Raw genomic sequence first — 10,873 nt, 5'->3', positions numbered from 1 at the left:
CTGAGACGATCCAGCGATGTTGATGTAGTTGAGACCTAACCCAACCTAACCCTATCAAAATTCGGGGACCGCCCAGACTTCGGCCGAATAGGCACTACAGTCAGCGCCAAGTTATTCTGGGGTTAATGGGCTAGCAATCGAAATCAGTTTATGGTCAGAATATCATTTCCAACTATATAGTCGCCTAAGAGCATGAGGAGGGTTAGCCGAGACGAGTCATACCGAGCTAGCAAGCTGCCCAGACGCTACCATTCAAACCCTGAGCCGAGGCGGACATAGAGAAACTGATTTACGTGCTCCCCGAGTCTTAGGCAGACCCTAATGCAAAGTCCTGCCCACCTCCAAATTTTGTTAGGAAATACAATAAAAATCACAGACACTAAAGCTAGAAGAGCCATTGAATAAACTCCTAATAAATGAAGTAGTTGAAGAATACAACATGTGGCATTACTCACAGTTCATGTCGATCATGACTACGACAGAAGTAGGCAAGGTGATGTTGTTGTTTGATGCTTCGCAAGTGAGAAGCTTTTTCAGGTCTTGCCTGGTAAGCGGACCTAGAGACAATGTATTGTAAGGCTTGCCATCGAACATCAGTCTAATGGCATCAGGGATCTTCTCTGTGTGAGGTGCCAAGGATATCGGCGCAAGATCTGAAGTGGTGAAGTTTTTATTCAAAGTTGCGCTTTGTTCCGTGGAGATGTTGGGGAATACAAGTTCTGACATGGAAGAGGCTGAATAGTTGATTTCTGACTCCATTAAATTCTCGAGAAGTCTAGTGTCTTCGAACCAAACGACGGTTGGCGGAGGCTTTCCTGCGGATGCGGGACAAATTCTAATCAGGAGAGGGAAATACTGGAGAATATCTTCTTTTAATAGTGAATATCTGGTAATAACTTAGATTTCATTCAAATTTTAAAACACCGTTTATAAGCAACATTTCATTCAAATATTGATAGATTTGTATAATGGCAGGAATTTCATCAGAATATTCAAACATTGGTCATAAATAAAATTTATGGAATAACTACGAACTGTTAATAAGTGGATTTTCAGTGAAGTAGTGGAACACTGGTGATGATTTTGAGACTAAAAAATTAACTAATTTCCTATTCATATTCCTACTGCACTTTCAGGAAGCGGTATCATGACCAATAATCGGCCGTAACTGACTCGCTCATTATTATTCTTTTTCCAATTCATTCAATTGGACATCTGGAACAATAAGCGAATAATGCGAGTGAGAGAGAATCATAGCGATCAAGTGCATCTTCACTAATGTAAAGCCTTATTATGTATACTTGGTATCTGTGACGAACTAATCTCGAATAATAGCTAATTAATCGCGTCACCTCAAAAGTTCGGATGGTCTAATTGTCACGTCTACCAATGACCGCGGAAATTAAATGCAACTTCCCTACTGGTTTTATCAGCAAGAGCTTGGACGGAGCGGATGATTACTCAAACAGACTTTCTTAAATTTATTTATTAGAGATAAACGGTAAATCGAAATTAAACAGATCAACCAGGTGCGGCATATGAATTTAACGCTAACAAATTAAATGCGGAGGAAGCTAAAGTGCGAGGAGCAAAATGCGAGGAGAGAGCTAGAGCATTGAGATCCGAGAATAACGCACGATCCTACAACAGAAAACAAAGTAAATATCTACGCATGACAAGTCGTTATATACACAAAAATCACGATATTCCATCAAGTATTCCAATCTAAATTTCACCACCAAAGCAGCAACTTACCCTGGCGTCTGAGTCAAAATCCTATTAGAGAGGAACCAGGACGCAAGTCGGGATCGGCATAGTATCTGACGGCTATAATCAATTTAACACCGACGTCAGAGTCGGTCCTACTTAAACTTCGTAGTCTGACATACAGTAGTGGGAAATTTGCAGCAACACTTCATTACAGTATCTCAATATTATTTTCAAGTATTAAATCACAGGATGATCTTTTCGAGTATTAAATATCTGCTTGGGGTAGTATCAGCCAAGACAAAAATCTCTACTTAAATGAGATTATTTCTGGAATTATTTATTAATAATGATCTTACTTGTCAAAAAGTATTGCATAATTTTTTTATATCTTGAGCCATTCCAATGAATAAAAATCATTTGCCCCGTGGCAAAGCAATCAATGATTAAAATTAAACTACTGAAAAATGCTCCAGAACATATCTATATGAAATCCTTTCCTGAACCTATAAAAATCGTTTAGTGTCTAATTTTTTCAAGCAAAACTAGGCAAATGAAAACCGCACAAAACGCTGTCTGGTCAGATAATAAATACATTATAATCCTTCACTAATTGGCTTATTGAACAACAATAAAAACCGTTCCCCGTGGCGAAAACCGTCCCCGTTATCGAAGGTTGTGCTGACCGTTCCAAGTACGTACGATGAAAGTACCGAATGCATCGACCGTCCCTCTACGTAAGATGGTTAACCCAAAACGCGTTTCATCAATGGATGGAATTGGAAACTTAGAACGAAAAAATAAATAAATTTGCCACTCACCGCCCTGGGCGACGCAGGTTAAAGTGACCATGTCGCCCTCGTGCAGCGGCCCCACGACGCTCGACATGGCGTGCGGCAGTGACGAGCCTTCGTACACGACAACGCTCGTCGGGGGCACTGCAGTGATAAATAAGTCGAAATGTTTAGATACGATATAAATAATAATCTTATTAAAAGGAAATAATAAGATTATACGACTGGAATCCGATTATTATTACGTTCAATAGTTGTACATGTAATCTAAGTGGAAACAGAAGCTACGGATAAAAATATCAGTGTAAATTTTCCAATGGAGACGATATATGTGAATGGAAACATTTTGCTAGAGAATTCCTGTGATAATCAAGCTGTGATGCAATTTTAGTGAATTATAGATCAATATATTAGTAAGTGAAATCTGTGCATAATTAATTATTAATGACATTGTGGAAAAGATGAGAGTTTTCAAAATCTATTTATTAAACATTGCAACTGTACAAATTTTAATTCATTTGACGAAAACATTCCAAATTGCAAACACTAAGATGAGAAGCTTAATGATTTAAAATCCCATGCAAAACAGAATTTACTTTCTCCAGCTAAAATTGATACCTGTGTGTAAAAAATTGCATTTTGAAAAGTAAATTGCAGCTGTTGTTTCAAATGTCAGAACTCTTTACTTTCACAGTTGGGGTACAGCAGCATCCTTTATCTTCCTGCTCTAACATTTAGCATCGTGACAATAAGGCTTGAGAGATTGAGGACTAAAAATACTCCATAAGATACGAACAATTTTCACTCAAAAACAACGACAGAAATCCCTCAGCTTCCCTCGACCAACACAAAACGTCATCATTTCTTGTTTACCCGCACTCACCGACAACACTGAGCACAACTCGTGTAGTTTTCGTGGGCTGTTTTCTGAAGTCTACCCTGCAGTGGTAGAGCCCAGCATCGTCTTCTCGTAAAGACTTCACAACTAACTGAGCAGGCAGGCTCAGTACCTCTAAAGAGGCTCTCGCTCCCAGCGCATCTTCAGCCGACCAGTGAGAAGTGCGTCGGCTTGAACCTGAACGGTCGTCGTACCTGAGAAAATCCCGAAGTGAAAATGTCGTTTCTTTGTTCAAGAAGGTTTCGTGTGCCTGCTAGACTTGGTTGTGAAATGACAAACAGCGATCGTCACGTCTGGAAATTTTCTAGACAAACGAGGTTTTTAGTGTGCACCAAAATAATTCCAGTGCTGCGTGTGCCAGTTGTTAAGGAAACGCGAGAAAATTCGCACGCAGGCCAAAAATTTGTAAGTAACACAACGCATATATACGTACTCTAAGTAACATAAGGTACATCCGCGGTTATTCCATGTTCTTAGAGAATTATAAATGTGGCTGATCTTTTACCGGATGTTGTCCCATCGCTCGAGAGGAATAATATAAAAGGAAGCCTGCATGTTGGAAATGATTGTTTATTAAATGAAATGTTAAAATCTAGAGAATAGTTATTCCCTTTAAAGAGCAACTAAATTTTACGCGGCTTGTCAGTCTTCGGGTGGAACATCAGACGCGATTCTTATAAAACTAAGATAAATTTTTGAAATATCAATACATTGCTTTCAAAACTCAATGAAAAACGAAAAATATTTATTTCTTTATTGTAATCTTGTCTTAAAATCATTGGATAGAGTGCTATCAATAAAGAATATGATTAATTTCACCATAAATTTTCATAGATAATTTTTCAAATTGTTCATAATAATAATTTTCAGTCAACATTAGAATAAATTAAGTGATATTAACCATAATGAAAATATTTTTTCATAGCTTAGTCGAGCGATTTTTTACAGACAACCGAAAAGTTTTTGCCCGATATCATGATAAAGATATGTATGAAAACACCATTAATGGAATCATTTATCCCACAAGAAAGTATATTATTACTCTATGTATTATTTATTACGTTTTAATTAGGAAACTGAATCCATTCCTATTCATATCCGTAAGAAATTCAATGTACTGACGGTGCATTTTAATTTTCCATTTTGTCATTGTTACATAATTGTTTTAATGTGTATACTTATTCATTACTTGTAGAAGTCAACTGCCGTATTTGACGGGCACCCAGGTGGCCGTTTTCATTTTCGAATATTTTATCTCCTGAAAATTTTATTTTTCATTAAACGACGTTTTTACGGCCAAATTCCTTGCAAACTTTTAATATTTAATGAAAAAGGCGGTGAGTTGCCATCTCCTCTTTCTAAATTTTGTATCTCAAAAACTTGTGACAGTTTGGTGGAGTTTGTATTTCATGAATTTGTCGACTCGAAACGCCTAATTTATTTATAGCACGATTTTTTAATAGTATGCATAACCTAACATTTAGCAATACTCAATATCATACATTACTTCATCCCACCCCTAACTTCATAGTATGAATCAGTTAACAGCTTGCATTAGTTTAAATGCTTGCGTTAGTTAAGGAAACTTCTGCATTCCATGATGGTTTGAACTGGTAGAAATGATGAATTTCAGAACTAGAAATAGAAAATAATTTGAAATGATGAATTTGTTTTCCAACTTTGATGATTTGGCATAAAATCTATATTACATTAAATTTTAATTACAGATTTCTGTTTCTAATGATAATGACTGATCTAACTAGGCGAGGTACTTCGGCCAATGACTGAATTATTGAAGGTAATGTTAATTAAAAGGAAGACCCAAAGTCTACAGCGTATATATTACATATATCATTTTATGCACGCAACGATGAATTCATAACTATGTTATTTTTTATCTCCATATTTTTACATATAGTTTGAGTACATCAGGGTTTTCAACGAAACGGGCTGTAAACGCATGGGTAGTCATCAAATTCTTATTTTAAATTTCTATGGTTAATACAACAAATGTTGCCAATCTCTGAAGAAAAACATTTATGACGGTATCTGCATTTAAACTTGACTTAAAAATAACTCCTTCTAGTATTATCACTAATATCGCCTGTGGGCTAAAATCACCTATATCTAGCCTATCGACATGCTAACTAATTCATCAGCCCTTGAAAGGCTGGCGATTTATAGACACATTAATCTTGCCGTGCAGCAGAACAGTTTTGATCTTTCCATCGATACGTGGGAGCTTTAAGAAAACGAGCAGCAGGAAAATCGCCTTTAAAGTGACGTTTAAAACGAGTGAGCCGCTATTTTTTCCGTCATGAGCCTCATTTCCAGCACGCATTCTGCAACGTATTCATTTTGACAAGAATCTTGAACGCTGAATGAAGAAACGCTGAATATAAGGGTTGGACATTCAGCGTTGCTTCATGCTAATCGCCGGAACACTGAATATTACTCAGAATATAAAACTCTAACATAAATTCGGATCAAGAAAGAAGTTGCGTGAGATCATTCGATACTAATTTTTTGCTCAACATTTTTTTGCTCTGAAATGCAGAATTTTCTTTTCTTGCCTCATGCAATACCTGCGCTGCACTGGTTTTGAGAAAAATTAATTTAATTTCAGGAATAATATAACAATTTATATTGTTTAATATAGTTTATGTGGTTATGTTCCAGGCCACAAAAAATATGCATAAAATTTAAATCACCGTCACTTAATTTATATATTAGAAGTAGCAAAAATTTATATGCTGAATTCTTCTCAAAATAAATGGAAAGAACTTTCGATCTGTTAGACAAGGTAACGCGAGGTCACCTATTCCTTCCAAAAGTTGAAAATACGATCAACACAGTTTATTGAATATGAACGTAAATGATCTAAATGATCACGAGGAGAATTGGATAGATTAGAAGAGAAGAGATTAGATTATAGTTTCTTAGTCATCTTTATTCCCGAAATATAACATGGAATTAAAATTACCGAATGATATTTTTTTGCCTATCGGGAGCACCATCAGTGAAAAATTATTATTGCCTATTGATTTCACATAAATTTGAAATTCCCAACACAGCTTTATCAATATTGAAGCATCATGGAATATTTCAGTATACATTTACTGGTATTCACGAACAATATCTTTGAAAAATACACGTTTCATACTTTTCTTCCGGACGAAATTTTGTTTATTTCGGGGAATATTCGTTCGCTGTCGCGGGAGTGGACTGTGGTTACATAGTTGAAAGAAATACTTTTCAACCATCTTGCTGCAAAATGTTTCCTTACTTTTCATAAGTGAAATGATTTACGTCAACCACGATTGGTCGAATCAACTAAATCGTCGTGAAGGGAGTTATCGATAATATAATTATAGCAATGAGATGATATAATGATAGCAGTCTTATACATACTGAAATAAATCGCGATTATCGTGTCAGGGCTACTCTCCATTCTATTTATTCTCTCATCTATTCGTAGAAAAAAGTGAATGAAAAAATTCTGTCAGATTGAGGAAAATTAATCGCCACGATGTTAATGCCCGGGCACAAGGGCCCTGCGGTCGTCGGATCTTATGTATCAAAAGGCGACAGGATATGGAAGGATTTTACGGGGACTTCTCGTGAGAAATGAGCCGCGGCATGACAGCGTCCCTGAGTTATGACGTCCCGGCGGCAGCTCTGAACTCCCCTGAGGAAACAGACTCTTCCTGACACCCATCATAACCTCTGCCACAACAGAGTAAGGGCTGGAGATATAACACTCATAAAAATGAAGCTTGGTGTAGGTCAGAACCTTTGCCACAACAGAGCAAGGGTTGTGTAGGTCAGAACCTCTGCCACAACAGAGCAAGGGTTGGAGATATAACACTCATAAAAATGAAGCTTGGCGTAGGTCAGAACCTCTGCCACAACAGCCCGAGGCGACCATGGGTTGAGGAAGTAATACTTCATAAAAAATACTTTAGGTATAATTTAGAAGCTCCGACACAACAGCTCGTGTCGAGCTAATGTCTAAGAAATAATGCTCATAAGAGGGAAATAACTTACCGTCGGTTAGTACCAAGCTATAACAGCCCTGCACTACACGCAAAATTTGAATTGTAGTTCAATTATATAGCAATGTCATTGATAACGCAAAATAGAAGTAATGAGTTCCTATCTGTGACCAGGAGTAGTGATTCCTTAGCTGTAAAAGAAGTGCTAAATTTTTACCTGTGAATAGGAATGAATGAATGGTCCTTATATTTTAATAGGAGTGATGAGTCCTCACTTGTAAATAGGAGTGAAAAATCCTCACCTGTAAATAGGAGTAATTAGTCATTATCTTTTAATAGGAGTGGCAAATCCTCACCTGTAAATAGGAGTAGTTAGTCCTTTTTTGAACCACAGCAGCAGCAATATGGCGTCGTCGCCGGGATGCTGCACGTTGCAGGGCAGCGCTGTGCTGCCGCCCACCACACCCACCACCTCCACCACAGCAACTTGCAATAAAAACATAACAATTCAATTATTTTAATGCGTATTCTAGTTTAGAAATCTTTCACAAACTTTTACAGAAAGTCATTTGATTTTCTTAAAGTGATCTCGAGATTTCAGTCATTCGTTCCTGAAAATCAGTTTTCAACGTCAGTAGGTTAGTTAGTTTTTGAGATGTGAATTCCGATCACGTAATAGACATTTTCACTTGATCGTAACAAATTTCATGTTTATATTAAAGCCTTTGTTCACGGAGATCATAATATCGGAATTATTTCATCACAAACTTCAAATATGTTCTGGAGACTTTCAACAATTCAATTATAACTTATTTTCGAACATTCCAATAATTAGCTATCGAGCACTAGAGACACTCGAGTACTCTGAACTCAGAAGAGGTGCTGCTCATTTCTGAGCCACAATTAATTAAAGTTTTATACGCAATATTAGCTGTGAAATTGTCGTAAATTCGTAAATTATATACACCATTGAAGAATAAATAAAAAAATTATTTCATTTGAGAGTAGCAGATTATGCACAGATTTATTAAGATTCATTTACCCGTTTTATCTAATAAAAAAGGCCATTTACCGGAAAATATTCATGAAATTTTAAGAATTGAAATCGTTGGGTGTTCCCTAAAACCGCGTGACTCGACTAGAAATATTATTGTATAAGGTAAATAATCGCACAATTGTATTGATGTTTGAGATTTACAAGAAACCAAACGCACGGTCTCCTTAAAAAATAAATGTATGTTATTGTATGAAATTTTACAAGATAATTGAAAAATCTTAAGTTGTCATGACAGAATTTTACTCGTTGCAGTTTTTGAATTATCTAGATTTTGGTACGAATAGCTTCCAAGCTCGGGAGAAGTCATGAGATTTTACGAAACAAAATGTTCGAACTATAGTAAATTATACCTGCGCCTGGGTTTCATCTCGTCAAGGAAGCATATTTACGGCATGCAAAAAAAAAGTATTAAGCAAATCTAACAAAAATGGTTGAGGTGAGGAAGTTAAATCAGATTCAATTGATTCATGTTGTCTTTGGTCATACAGATCTCTCGTTTAAGCGTCGTTTTAATCTAAATTAAAATAAAGCTCGTAGGACCGAGGACGTGTAAATATTCGAATATGGTATACTGGGCAAAAATTAACTTTATGACTACCAAGTTGACAACCGAGCACCGCTAAATTCTTTGATTTCTTCAATATTGCACTGTAAACTCATGATTGATGGGCACCTTATTTGATAGGAAAAAAGTGCAAATACCAAGTAAATTAATGCTTTATAGGCGCATTTCACTTGCAGGATGGCAAGTAAGCAAACGATAAAGTTTTTAAACGCGGTCACGCTTCAAGTATTCGAAAACCACGACCTGTACAGAATTTGAATGTCGCCACAGTTTCACTATTTATGTTTCACTACAGTCCCCGGATTTAACACTTGGCCATTTAAGTTAGAGTGAAGGAGGTTAGAGTTCAATGGCAGGATGTTAAAGCGATGCTACGATATTAAAGCGATATTAAAGCGATGTACAAAATGTACATCTCCATGGGCGTATGAGCGATTTAAGGTGGAGTTTAAGTTACACGCTTGAAAATATTTCTTCGTAAAAAAAATTTATATTGGACCTTGACGTGAAATTAGTTACGAGAAACTTTCATTTAAATATGGCGGGGGTGCCACAGCGTGCGAAAAGTAGTGGAAAAGTCAGTCAGCCTATATTGAACGATAAATTATAGGGGGTTGTGAGCAACAAAATAATACTAAATTTGCAATAATTGAAAAAACTGGAAACGATAACGCAACATCAACAATATATCGTTGTGCAACTGAAAGTATGTGAATTAAGAGTTTTAATGCTATTGGTCCGAAAAGACCTTTCAATGTCATAACAAAATAATATACAAACGAAAAAACTTACAATATTTCTCAAAAAGAACCTTTTAATACTGAACATAAAAATGTTTCAATATAGATGCGATGAAACGTTTTAATATCGACCTGAAGGAATATTTAAATAATTTTCCTAATAAATGATTTGATACTAACTTTATGTAGCGTTTATATGTTAATTAGGAAAATGCTTCGATTTTGATCCGAATATGCAATTTTCTATTGATCAGAAGAAGTTTTTCATTTTTTGGCGCATATTTTGATCAAATTTTTAATTTCATCATGCTTATTCAAACAGAGTGAGCCTTGCAAATTTGTATCTAACAAATTTGCAGCGTCATAGACGATGAACTTCGCTGATTTTTCATTGGCAACTGTCAGCGTGTTATTAAAACCATTACCTAGCCCCGCAGTCTAAATATTTTCTGTATTATGTATTTTATTTTAAAATCAACCAAAATTTCATGACAAAATTTCATGACAGACCTAAAATTTAAAAACAATTTGAAGTTTAATATTATGGAAAAAATATTCTGTTTCGCATTGGATTTTTAACTCCTGAAATTTCTTGCAATCCGAACTCACGCAAAGAAAGTATTGGTGTAGATTTGTGTAATTTATAACGGATTAAGCAGTGAACGACCATTGTGAAGATGCTATATCCGTTGCATCATTCCGAGTAAATTTTCCTGTTATGGTTTTTACTGCCTATTCAGCTTCAATTAAATACAAATGAATAAAGGAACCTGTGATAGGAAGGCGACACCTACTAATTGGAAAATATTGCTCTATCGTTATCGGGCGCCAACCGTAGGCTTTACAGTGGCCGTCTAAAAACTCCGATTTTGTGGTCAACTTTAACATCTTCCAACAACGCCTGATTCTTTGGCAAAGAAGAAAAATTCGGCGCTCTCTTTTGACGCAGACGTTCATTAGACGAAAGTTTTTATTAATTAATGGAACACGCTTCCATACAAATTAGATTTGTTTGGAAGAGAAAATTCCCAACCACCAAAATGTTTTGAAGAATTTCAAAAAAATCTAAATTAATGAATGATTATATCTTGCTCATAAAGTTTAATGTTCTATATAC

The 10,873-nt window shown here is 35.9% G+C and overlaps 1 long non-coding RNA gene across 1 annotated transcript; it reads right to left on the bottom strand.

The window, feature by feature from the left end:
* Positions 1-2,602: 2,602 nt before the first annotated feature.
* Positions 2,603-7,807, bottom strand: LOC125177670. The gene is made up of 3 exons (XR_007156612.1): positions 7,751-7,807; positions 3,385-3,593; positions 2,603-2,645 (listed from the first exon to the last, which is right to left on the bottom strand). It is a non-coding gene; the product is annotated as an uncharacterized LOC125177670 (long non-coding RNA).
* Between the last annotated feature and the right edge of the window lie 3,066 nt (positions 7,808-10,873).

Source organism: Hyalella azteca, unplaced genomic scaffold, assembly GCF_000764305.2.
Source record: "Hyalella azteca isolate HAZT.00-mixed unplaced genomic scaffold, Hazt_2.0.2 contig3974, whole genome shotgun sequence".
Taxonomy (NCBI): Eukaryota; Metazoa; Arthropoda; class Malacostraca; order Amphipoda; family Hyalellidae; genus Hyalella; species Hyalella azteca.
Note: the sequence above shows the minus strand (reverse complement) of the source record. Positions and strands in the feature narration are given on the sequence as shown.